General features: G+C 41.4%; 1 protein-coding gene and 1 long non-coding RNA gene across 2 annotated transcripts in view; one reads left to right on the forward strand and one right to left on the reverse strand.

Annotated features, from left to right (window-relative positions):
- The window catches only part of LOC117048234 (serine/threonine-protein kinase TNNI3K), a 138,909-nt gene that overhangs the window by 58,787 nt on the left and 67,762 nt on the right, over positions 1 to 12,360 (reverse strand). The window lies entirely within an intron of this gene.
- LOC117048237 lies at positions 5,289 to 8,125 on the forward strand. Its single transcript, XR_004426818.1, has 4 exons — positions 5,289 to 5,403; positions 5,659 to 5,779; positions 5,938 to 6,096; positions 8,098 to 8,125. It is a non-coding gene; the product is annotated as an uncharacterized LOC117048237 (long non-coding RNA).

A 12,360-nucleotide genomic window follows, 5' to 3' on the forward strand; every position in this document is an offset into this window, starting at 1 on the left:
CCCAACCAACCCAACCAACCCGTTCCCCCAAAAACCCTGACTACCTGAACGACTGATGAATCCTGACTATCTGCCCAAAACGGGGAGCCGCAGCCTTTTATTGACAACGAACCAGCAACGTCATGATCAATACTTTTACCAATCAGAACACTGTTGCTGCCCTTGAAAAGGGCGGGAAGCAGATTAACTGACCATTAACAAGTTTAAACCTTTGGAGCCAAAAAGTCTAAGCGGAGGGATCTCAGCGGCAAGACGCCTACTGAGTCCTGCTTTCACTTTCGCTTTTAGTCGGAAGAATACGTTAAGTAGTGCATATTATTGACATTAACCAGATACAAATAATCGCGGGTGCAAAGACACCCACGGAGTGTATTCCCACAATTCGCATATGATTTACACATGCATTTTCATCACTCAGTGACTACAACATCAAACGGTATATTTCTTGCTTGCATGACTGACTCATCATAAATCAAATATAACTGAGAGACTGAATCAAATACAATAACAGCTGAAATCAAATACAACAACAGCTGAACCTCATAATTTTCAATAGAGTCAGTTCACACATTCATCTATTCTCACCATATGCCAGGTAATATGCTTTCATGAATTCTGAAACCAGTCATGAAGTGGTGCAATCCAACTTTGGTTGCACCAAACCCCCACAGAATGAAGGAAGATTCAAAGCACAGAATGGACAGATAAGAGCTCAGCCCTTCTTTTGTCAGCAATTTTCTCTCCGAAACCAAATATCAGATATTTTCTCCTGGTGAGTGCTACTTCCAATCACAGAGACCAATTGAAAAGGTATGCCTTGCTCTCCAGATAATGGTTCGGGAGTTTGAAAATTTTGCACATTCTGATTCTTCACATATAGTGGCTAGGGTCTTTTAAATCTTTATTTTAAAATCTATGTTGTCATATTTAAACAAGATGTCTGTGCTTCACAGCCTTTGAAAAGAAGGCCCTTTTCCTTGTGAGTGAAACTGTGCAAACTTTTTATCACACTTGAGTCACACTGGGCAAGGGATGCCAGGAGACGGATAAATTGCTTCACATACCAGATTGGATTATTCCCAGTTCTGTTTAAATGGGTCCTTTATGCTCCAGTTATGCTTTAAAAAGGAAAATGGTTCTCTGGGAGAAGTGAATCTTAGTGGAAAACTATATGTTACTAAGTGCTACTCATGGTGTTATTACCAGATTTATTTTTTCCAATCTACAAGAAGGGATGCTGAAAGGAATTCAGGCTTTGATGAAAAGGGACCTGCTCTGTTCCATAACTCCCAGACTAATGCGTGGATTAGAATGAAACTTATCCTTCAGATTTTCACTTTTCCAAATTTTGTGATATGCTTTTCAGCTCAAAAAATGCAATGAAACATATGATCAAATGCATATTTTAGGGGAAAACACATGTAGAAATATGTATGCTAATATAAAAATACATTTGTAAATATGCATTTTGTGTTAAAATATGTGTTTTTAAATACAAATTTTCATTCAGATGAAAACAAAACAAAACAAATTCCAGTTAAATGTGAAAATGGAATAGACTTATGAATTAAGGTGTGTGAAACTGACAGACCAGATATTGGCTGATCCTTCCATCCATATGTAACGGTGATGCAATTTATATTCAGCAAAGAATGTTTGAAAACCTTGCAGCCTCAAATATTCATGGAAGGTGAACACAAAGGCAGGATTGATTTTTAAAATGCCATTAAATGAATCGAAAACATGACAGTTGTATCCTTTAGACCAGGATATGAACTTGGCAAGAGTTCAACGGCCGCATGTTCACACTCTGTTCTTTATCTCAACTCCAGAAGACGCCTGCTTGGGAATGTGATTACAATACTGGAGCCGCATGTCAAGTATACCCTCATCTTGTTTTGGTAGCAAGGGTATTAGTTCAGGGAGCAATTTGAATTCGGAAGGTCAGGAGTAGGTCAGGGTAAATCTTGGCAGCGTTTCTGCTTGTTTCTGAGCTCAGACCTAATAGATACACAGCAGTCGGCTGAGCTTGCAAGCTTTTGCAAATGAGTCTAGAGGGGCTTGTTCACCAGAGTTTACGTTTCTAGCAAACAGCCGCGTTTAATAAATAGCATATAACTTTATTTGAGTGGATCAGAGATATTTGTTTTTCAAGAGTTTGGCTAATATTCCCTTTATTGCTTATGCCCCTACATTTCTGTGGTTTATAGCACATGAAATATCTAGAAGCTAAATAAGATATTCAGCTTTACTTTCCTCTTTTCTTTTTGGGCTGTTGCAGTCTAACCTTTTGTTTTGCTTTGTTTAACTTCTAGTTCGACATGGGTGAGTGTCAATTGAGCTTGACTACGTTGCAGGAAATAAATTATTTTGCAAGCGTTAACAAGAAAACAAGAGCAAAAGAAATTTCCCCAAGAGTGAAAGGAGCTATAAATGTATCTGATTGCCTTGTCTGGTGGTGCCCAAACTTCCGATAGGTGACAGGGAAGGCTCTTTTTGTAAAGCCAGAACTCAGTTCTGGCACCTCTCAGGTGGGCACCATGGCCATTATAAGAAAAAAAGGGAGGCATTCACGGTGAGTTCCGGCACCTCTTTTTTTCTAGAAAAACAGCACTGTTCATTAGCATGCCAAAGGCAGCGTGTTATTCCATGGAGCTATAGCTCAGAGTTAGTGTTTGTTTGTAATTACAGACACAAATTTATACAAAACTTTATTCTGACTTCAGAAGACCAGTCCTTGCAGCTCTCTTGGAAAATCCTTGCACAAATGTCTTGCTTTAAGTGTTCATACACACTAATCTAGGAGTGGGGGAACTTTTTAGCCCTTGGCTAACGCTCTTGGGGCCATCAACTACCACATTTTCCCAATGGTATGGATTCCTGTGAGGTCTGCCTGCAGTTTGTTCGCACCAGTCATGCCCTCACTGATACTTCCAAACCAGGAGTGTCGTAAGTGTCTTCACAGAGTGTGGGAAGTGTCAGTATAAGCAGAGAACAGTCAAAGGCACTACACTTGATCTTGAGAGTTTAGCTGGTTGCTTATTTTCCATCAAGGCCAATCTTTTTTCTTACAAGCCCAGATGCTTCTGTTCCTATGAGGCACCAGTGCTTGAGGTTGGAAGACATACACACGAGCCTGCTGCAAAAAGACTTCTCCATCTCTGAAAGAGAAGTCTTTGTAAAGTGGCTTGAGAAAATGCATTAGGAAGGATCATAGCTCAGTGGTGGTAGAACATATGCTTTGTATTCAGAAAGCTCCAGGTAGGACAGGGAATGTCCTTGTCTAAAACCCTGGAGAGCTTCTGCCAGCCTGTGTAAGACAATATTAAGATAGATGTTCCAATAGTTTGACTGAATAGGACAGCTTCCTATGGCCCTCTGCTACCAGGCACAACTCCGAATGCTAAGAATCGCTAAGGTACAAGTAAAGAAAAGCAATGCAGCTTATGCCCCTGATGGGTCAATCAGACAATGACTTCTCCTCAAAGTGCCTTAGCCTGGATAAATAACATACATTTGACCACACACCTAAGGATCATTTGAATTATCTCTCAGAAACAGACTAACAGCAGCACCCTAAGGGACTTCCAGTACTGGGTATAACATGAAACTTGGAAGGTCAGTCCCTGCTCAGAATATTCTCCTCTCTTTCTTGCAGGCTCTAAATACTAAAATGGAGGGGGGAGAGGGAGACATGACCCCCCCACTGATGCTCCATGGAGAGGAATCTCCCCCACCTGCATTAAGTAAGTAATCTCTCCCCCCTCCATGTCTTTGAATGCATTCCAATCACACAGGCCCAGCACATGCACTGAGCTAATAAACCATAACAGCTCCATAACCGATCTGTTACTGTCTATTGACTCAACGATCCATGAAATAAAAATTCCTGCAACAGACTTTGATCAGAAAGACTAAAAGCCCTTTTAGAGCACTTACGGACTTTCACATACATAAACACCTATTTGGAAAAGGTGCGCTCGGCTGTAAGAGCTCCAGAAGAATTAGCATGTGCAGCTTGGAAAGGAGCATAATCGCACCAGTAACTAAAACAGGTTATAATTATAAGGCACCTTTCATCATATTGTCTGCACGGTGCAGTGCTGCAGTCTATTCAGTGAAAGATCATAGACTGGTAGGACAGGTGTCTTGCCCATCTGCTTCATCTAGCGATTCTTTTAAATATAGCTTCAAAGCAGTGTCTTAAAAACAGCCCTCACATCACTCATCTTCAGGGGCACATTTCAGGATCAGCTTGGCCTCATATTGTACCCTCATTTGGATTTATTTGAGGGATGCTGGCGTGCTCATGCAACCCCCGTTGATTTTGACGACATTCGCATGAGCACGGAAGCACCTTGGTAGCAAAGCCAGGACAAGAGCTTTACTCCCTGAAATGTACCTGTGTTAATTCATCCATTGACTCATTTGGAACTCGGCTACAAAATGAGAAACGTAATGTGGTTGGGCTCTAGCGACTTCTTGCTAAGGCACTGCTCGCCGAGTAAATGATGGGCAGAAGGCTGTATGGATGAAACTACCTTGGAATTGTTGACAGGGATTGTTTTGCCCAGGACAACAGCCCAAAGATAATAACCAGTGAATTTTGACTGCAACATCAAGCTCCTACAGCAGGGTAGGAAACTGAGTGGCCTCCAAGTATTGTTGGACTGCTATTCCCATCATCCCTCACTGCTGGCTATGCTGGCTGCGGCTGAGGGGAGTTGGAGCCCAACACATCTGGAGTCAAACATCTGGAGAAACGTGAAGGCCATCATGTAGGCCCAGGCAACGCTGGGCCAGGCATGTGTGTGTGTGTGTGTGTGGTGGCAAGGCAGACAGACAGACACAGACAGACAGAGACTTCAAGCACTACTTGTACTTTTGGAGTGAGTATGTCTCTGGAATCGCAGGTGGGCAGAAGGCTGCTGCGCTCAGCTTCTGGCTCCAGACTTATCTAAAGTGGAATTTTCAGGGAAATGACGCACTTTCCTGCACTGAAAGGAATTCTGAGGCAAGATCAAAGTGTTTTCTAGAAGGCAAGTGAAATTTCTCAGGAAGGTTTCTGTTCCCTATCCAGATAAATGACATTAACTTTGCAAAACAAATTGGGAAAACGAAAAGAGGAAAGAGGAAAAGGAAATCCCTGCGTGATGGCTCGTTGCTGATGTGGACCAACCACTAGAGGGGGATACGAGACACATTTTGGACTCTTGAAACATTATCTGCACTCTGTTGTGCTTTTAAGGCTATAGATTAGCTATATCCTTCAGTTACATTTTATGAGCTTAATTGAACATGTTCATCCTGGAGAGATAATTCAAATTATATTTACTTTACCAATACTAAGAAGTGCTGGGTAAAGAAGCAGAGCAAACAGTAGCAGGTCTGAGAACTGCCAAGGTAGATAATGATACTATGCTTTTAACCATTTTATTTTATCACAAGCACCGCAGCTTTGTTATTTTCTGACGCACACTTCTCGCACGTCAGCACATTCATGAAGCGAAAGCTTACCTCTAACAATAGGTGCTCGGGAATACCTTTGCAGTTTCTTTTAAAATAAAAATAAAATAAAATCCTATTATTTAATTTTCAAAAGGGGGAGAAAAAAACAGCGAAGACTCTTTCTGTTTGACAGTCTCTTAATCCCTACAGGATACCAGTGAGCCCTGAATGAAATCGGTCTATTTGACACTCTTGGCTACATCCCTCAAAAGACAGACACAATCTGTGATCACTTACAAGACACCGCAGATTTCAAGAGCACAGCAATACTGTAAGTGGGGTTAGAGAACCTGGGGGAAAATATTAATCTCTTTAGAAGATCTGGCTTTGCCCCATACATCAGTAACTGTGCTCTTGTCTTTTAAATGTACTGAGAAACCTAACACTTGTGCTGTTGGTTGTCTTTAATATAATGCTTTTTCACTGCAGGGCAGAAAATAGAGAAGAGAAAATGGCCACAGCACAAGGGTGTTCTTACTCTGTCTTGAACTCATTCTGCGGTTCCAAGATCTTGCAGATTAATAACAGAAGACACAGCAGTAGATTCAATTTTCTGTCAAATGAGCTGACACCTTGTCGGGAATAAAGGTTAGAAGCTGACATAGAGTAGTCATTTCATTTTTATATAGCTACTTAAATTACTCTGCTACTCAGCATATCACAAACCTTAAAGTGGGAGGGGGGGAGGTTAATTCTCTCCAGGAGTAAGGATAAATGGCCCCGAAATTTAGGAGTTTTTGTAGAGGAGGACCCAAGGGCTAAGAGGAATCTATTCTGCAGCAACATACCACACTTATTATACAATGAAGCTTCAGATTCTCAGCTTACTGAAGGTTGTGGGTGTTTGCAGATGACCTGCTCCTTGGGCATTTGTTTTGATTTGTTTGCAGGGAGGTTGGATGATATTGCCACAAAGCAAGCGTTATCCCATACTTTCCAGGGCGTTTCCCCATCACTTCCAGAGGCAGGAATGCTTCTGAATGTTAGTTGCTGAAAAACACAGGAGGGGAGAGTGCTCTTATGCTCAGGTCCTATGAGGGGGTTTCTCACTGGCATCTGTGTGGCCACCGGGGCCGAATTTAGGCTTGATGAGGCCCTAAGCTACTAAAGGTAATGGGGCCCTTTATATGTCCAGCTGTCCTTTGCCAAGAGCAAATTGTTGCTTTTTTGTGTTGAATATATGCCATATGGTAATTTATGGACCTAATAGGTACCTAAAGCCATTTGCACATAACAAAACATGTATTTTATCAAAGTCATGGTTGAACTGAAATACAATTAAGAAGAAGCATAATAATAGTGAAATAATTATTAAGCTCCAACTTAAAATGATTTTTTATATGATTATTGCTTTCATTTTATGGATCAATGGTCTCGTTAGATAGTAAAATTCATGTTCAGTTGCTGTGTTAGGGGTTGTTTTTAAAAGCCTGGAACAGATTAATCCGTTTTGCATTACTTTCTATGGGAAAGCGCGCTTTGGTTTTGGAACACTTTGGTTTTGGAATAGACTTCCGGAACGGATTAAGTTTGAGAACCAAGGTACCACTGTATATAGAAATGAGCAAACCGGTGATATTTTAGGGAGCAGGCTAGCAGGCGAGGCCCATTATTTATATCATAGGAGCCTACACAACACAAAACACTGTTGCTGTATGTAGGGTTTTTTTTATCTTATATTTTGGAAATGTACATCCAGGGTTTTTTTTCCTTTAATTTTTTTTTGGGGGGGGCCAAGAAGAATTTTAAGAAGAAGAAGAGTTTGGATTTGATATCCTGCTTTTCACTACCCGAAGGAGTCTCAAAGCGGCTAACATTCTCCTTTCCCTTCCTCCCCCACAACAAACACTCTGTGAGGTGAGTGGGGCTGAGAGACTTCAGAGAAGTGTGACTAGCCCAAGGTCACCCAGCAGCTGCATGTGGAGGAGTGGAGACACAAACCCGGTTCCCCAGATTACGAGTCTACTGCTCCTAACCACTACACCACACTGGCCCTAAACTATAGCGTGGGGCCCTAAGCTATAGCTTGTTTAGCTTATACATAAATCCAGCACTGGTGGCCACTATAAGAATAGGATGCCAAACTTGATGAGCCACAGACCTGATCCAACAGGCTCTTCTTATGAGCCTTATCACACACAAAAAAGATCTAGGCTGAATCTAGACACATCTGTTAGAAAACAAGACTAAGTTGCTTTCTAAAATGTATAAATTAATATTAGAATAGCATGAACAGGTCAAACAATTTATGATATACTGGGCAAGGGACTTTGGATATAATATGCAACTTGAAGCGTGGGAGAGGCTATGGAACCATGATTCAAAGTTTACAGCATGTTCTACTTAGAAAGAAAATTATATAAAAATGATGTGTCGGTGGTACTTAACACCTAGTAAATTAGCTAAAATGTGCAAAACAAGGTCAAACGCATGCTGGAAATGTAAGGAAAAAGAAGACACATTTTATCATATGTGGTGGACTTGTAAAGTAGTAAAAGAATTCTGGGAGACGATATATAATGAACTGGGGAAAATGTTTAAAATAACCTTTCCTTTAAAAACCCGAAGCTTTCCTTCTATGAATTCTAGTTGCCGAAATACCAATGGACCAGAAGAGACTATTTATGTATGCGACCACAGCTGTCCAGATGTTAGTAGCCCAGAGATAGAAAGAAGACATAGTACCTACCAGAGAAGAATGGCAGAATAAACTGATGGATTATGCTGAGATGGCAAAAATGACCGGAAGAATCAGAAACCAGGAAGACCAAAATTTCAATAAGGAATGGGGAAAATATATAATTTACCTTTAAAATCATTGCAGACAATTAAATTTATTAGTAGGACTGGAATGGCACTTGTAGTTTAACGTCAGACTATGTTTGTAATGGGATATTAACAGAATTGGATTAAGAGAGAAGATGCAGGAAGAAAAAAGTTAACGTAAGGACCCACAAAAGAGGGGTAGGGAGGGAAGTCCATGGGAACTTATGGACTTCTCTTTTTGTTTTGGTTGTTTGATAATTGTTTGTAAATTTCAAAATCTGAAAATTAAATAAATTTTATATAAAAAATGGGCACATCAAAAAAGCGTTTTAGGAAAATGTGTTGCAAACCTCAAAGTGGGAAATCACGTTGCCTCCACAGCACCATGTGGTGTCACAGTGTTATAAGATGCTTTTCCATTATGAATGTAGCAGAGCCCCCAGTCTTTGGGAGAAGTGGGTTTGTTATGCAAAACCTCCCAATCAACCATAATAGTGCAACCTGAATCTGAGTGCAAACCTACATCTCTTGGTGGCTTTTGGCACCTTTAATCGGGGTATTCTGCTGGACCAGCTCTGTGGGATGGGTATTGGGGCAGAGTGTTACAGTGAAGTTTCATTCCTACTTGTACAGTTGTATCCTGAAAGGCAGCTTTGGGACACTGTTTTTGGGGCTTATGGCAGTTACATTATGGGGTTCTGCAAGGCACTGCTTTGCCCCTAGTGCTATTCAACATTTATAGGAAGACATTTATGGGAGCGGTCCTTAGAAATTTTGGGGCAAGGTGCCATCAATAGGCTGATGATGCCCAGCTCTGTTTCTCCATTGTGTTTCAACCAGCAGAAGCTATGAAGGACCCAGACCAGTGCCTGGACTCAGTGGTGAACCAGATGAGGGGCAATAAACCTGGTTAGTCTTGCCATGGCTTGTGGTAATGCAGAGGCACACTTTTTCACTGATAGCACTGGTGTTGTGCAATGCTCTCCCAGCTGAATTATGAGAAGCCCAATCTGCATTGCATCCCATTGGCTTTTGAAGATTCACCTGTTCACATAGCATTCTTTTGATCTGCCTCCCTCAGCCTCCTGCGTTGTCCTTAGCGGGGTTGTTTTATTGTGTATTTTAATTATGGATGTTTATATATCAGTGGTCATGAAACTTGCTTTTATATGTGGAAAATGGCTTAGAAGTCTATTTTGGCAGGAAATGATATCTAAGTCAATAATAATCATCGTCATAATCATCATCATCATCATCATCATCATCATCATACTCATCCACAGTAATAATTTGGGCCTGGATTCAACCGAGGATTCTCTCCAGTGGAAGCCTGTGCACAGATTTCCACTAGTGGTATGGGGGTGGCTCAGTTGGTTAGAGTGTGGTGCTGATAATGCCAAGATTGCAGGTTTGATCCCCGTAAGGGATAGCTCAGTATTCCTGCATTGCAGGGGGTTGGACTAGATGATCCTCAGTGTACCTTCCAACTATGATTCTATGATTTCCTCTTAGATTTTTCCTCTTCTCTCACCTACCCCCTTTAAGTTGGCTTGCAGGGGTCACCAGAACCCATAGAACAGTGCACAGGGGCAAGAAAAATCAGACTGTTCCATTAGGAAGCAGACATGCTTGTGCTGATGGAGCAATCTGTTTAGCGCTACCTCAAATTCCTCCATAATAAACGCAAACCATTCCAGATTAACATTTGTGAGCACCCCAAATTAGGTATTTCCACACTTCTCAGGCTATGTAAATTAATGACTGTCAGAATATACTGATTTATCTCTGATGTTTTTGATATTGACAAAATTATTCACATATGAATGCCAACACCCACCAGTTTTCGGGCACCCACTGTAACTTATCCAGGCTTTCTCCCTCTTTTCTTAGCTTTACATTTGCCAAACATACTTGCATCATAGGCAGGGAGGTTATCATATGCTTGTTCCATTTTTATTCATAAGATGCATCCTATCTCACATCTTCTTTATCTCGTTTGAACGTGCATGCGCAGAAAGGTTACGTTAAAGCCATTCCCCTCTTTGCCATAACTAGCTTCTTGTTTCACTTCATCACAACTGATAGCAGATCTCTAGTTGGCAGCAAAGCCCGTTAACAAATGATTGTGTGCTCCTTTTGGATAGCAAAGAGAAAGGTCTTATCTCGAAACTTTATCTACTCTTATTACAGACACCCGATAAATATAGCGAGAAGGTTTATATGGGGGGAAATGGGAGGGGGATTTAGATATGTACTTGTCTGTGATCTACCACTTGGACATCAGAGAGCTTCTTTCTCACCATGTGGAGAGGCCTCCTTTAGAATACACTTTCATCAGCATCTATCTTATCCCTTGAATGGAACTGCTATAAAATCCACAAAAGACCAAACTTTCATTGTTGCAAAGGATGTAAAATGAAAGCATGTTTTTAGCATATGTGGTGATCTAGGGCTTGTACAGCTGCTTCTCAGGCAGGTCCTCTTATGTTATATATAAACAGCATAAAAGGAATAGCAGCACAAGCCTAACCTTGTCTACTCAGAAGCAAGTCCTGTTGAATTCAGAGAGGCTCCCTCCCAGGTAAGCAGGGTTAGAATCACTGTCTTAATTTACCAGGAAACTGACCTAGTGCTTACTTGAAGGATTCTATTCTTAAGGAACAATAGAAAATCATGGCAAATATCTTACTACAAGCCAATATTGCTACTGTGTAATCATGGAAGAGGAAAAGATCCCATAATTTAATGAGGGGGGTCTTAAAAAAGATATGGCACTGCCAAAAATGATCATGCGAAGAGTTCAAGAAAGAGATAAATTGATACATTGGCAGGCTCAGACTACACACTTTCAATCAGTAAAATTTGGATAAAATCAGAAGAAGAATTGATGAAGTATGTGTAAGGAAATGCAGAAGAATTTTGTTAAAATCAGAAGAAGAAGAATTGATGAAGTATGTGTATGGAAATGCAGAATAATTTTATTAATATAAGGAACCAGAAGAGGGAATGGAGGGAAGTCATGAGGTCTAAAGAACCTCAAAGATAAGGTTTTGTAATTGTAATTGTAATTGTAATTGTAATTGTATGAATGTAACTGGATGTGTATGTGTGTATGTGTGAGTTATGTGTAAATGGAATTGTATAATGTATCACAATAATAAATAAATAAATAAATAAATAAATATTTTTTTTAAAAAGATAAGGTTTTGAAATGTTTTTTGTGAATAGGGACGGGGGGGGATTTATTTTTTGTAGTTAATTGTGGGAATTAATTGTGAAAAAAACAATAAAAATATATTTCCAAAAAAGAAGAAAGAAAGAAAGAGAAAAGCTTTAAATAATTTCTGGATAAAGCAAACATTCTAATCATGGATTGGAAGAAAACATAGCTTTTTCATTAAAAAATATTTTCCTGGTTTTCCTCCTCTAAAAGGCAGGGAGGGGGGCGCTGGAGGGGGAGCGCCTTCACCCTTCAGAGTGGCTCATCCCCGCTTCCTTAAAGGGACATGGGGATGAGGGGAGAACGCTCCGTTTCTCCCCTCGTCCCCATGTCCCTTTAAAGCAAGCGGGGATGAGCCTGCTTTTGGCACTGGCGTGTGGGGCACAGGGTGGTGGAGAAAGCAGCAGCAGCCCCGCTGTTTTCTCCACCACCTGGCTTTTGGGATCGGCGGACAGTGCGTGGGGTGGTAGAGGAAATGTGCTGGCCCCAAGGGTTTGTCCAAGAAGCGAGGTCCAAGTCCAGTCCTGGGTCTAGGGGTCCAAAGGAGGTCAGTCCGGCGGGGAGCAAGGCAGGGAGCAGGTCAAGGTCCAAGGCACGTCCAGGCACAAGGTTGCAGGTTGAGCACACGCTTGCAACTAAGTTGCTCACGCAACTTGGGCTGGGTCTGGCTGGCTTTTATCTGGCCCTATGCTTAGGGCGGTCCCGATCCTCCGGAGACTCGCCTCTCCTCCGGGCCTGGAGGCGAGCACTCCTCCTGCAGACACTTAACTCCCTTCGCCTCTCTGCCCTGAGCCTCTGTAGCTCAGGAGAGGCTGGTGGGTTACTGGACCCAGGGGATGCCTCAGCTTCCTCTGAAGAGGCTGGGA

This window comes from Lacerta agilis, chromosome 6, assembly GCF_009819535.1.
Source record: "Lacerta agilis isolate rLacAgi1 chromosome 6, rLacAgi1.pri, whole genome shotgun sequence".
Taxonomy (NCBI): Eukaryota; Metazoa; Chordata; class Lepidosauria; order Squamata; family Lacertidae; genus Lacerta; species Lacerta agilis.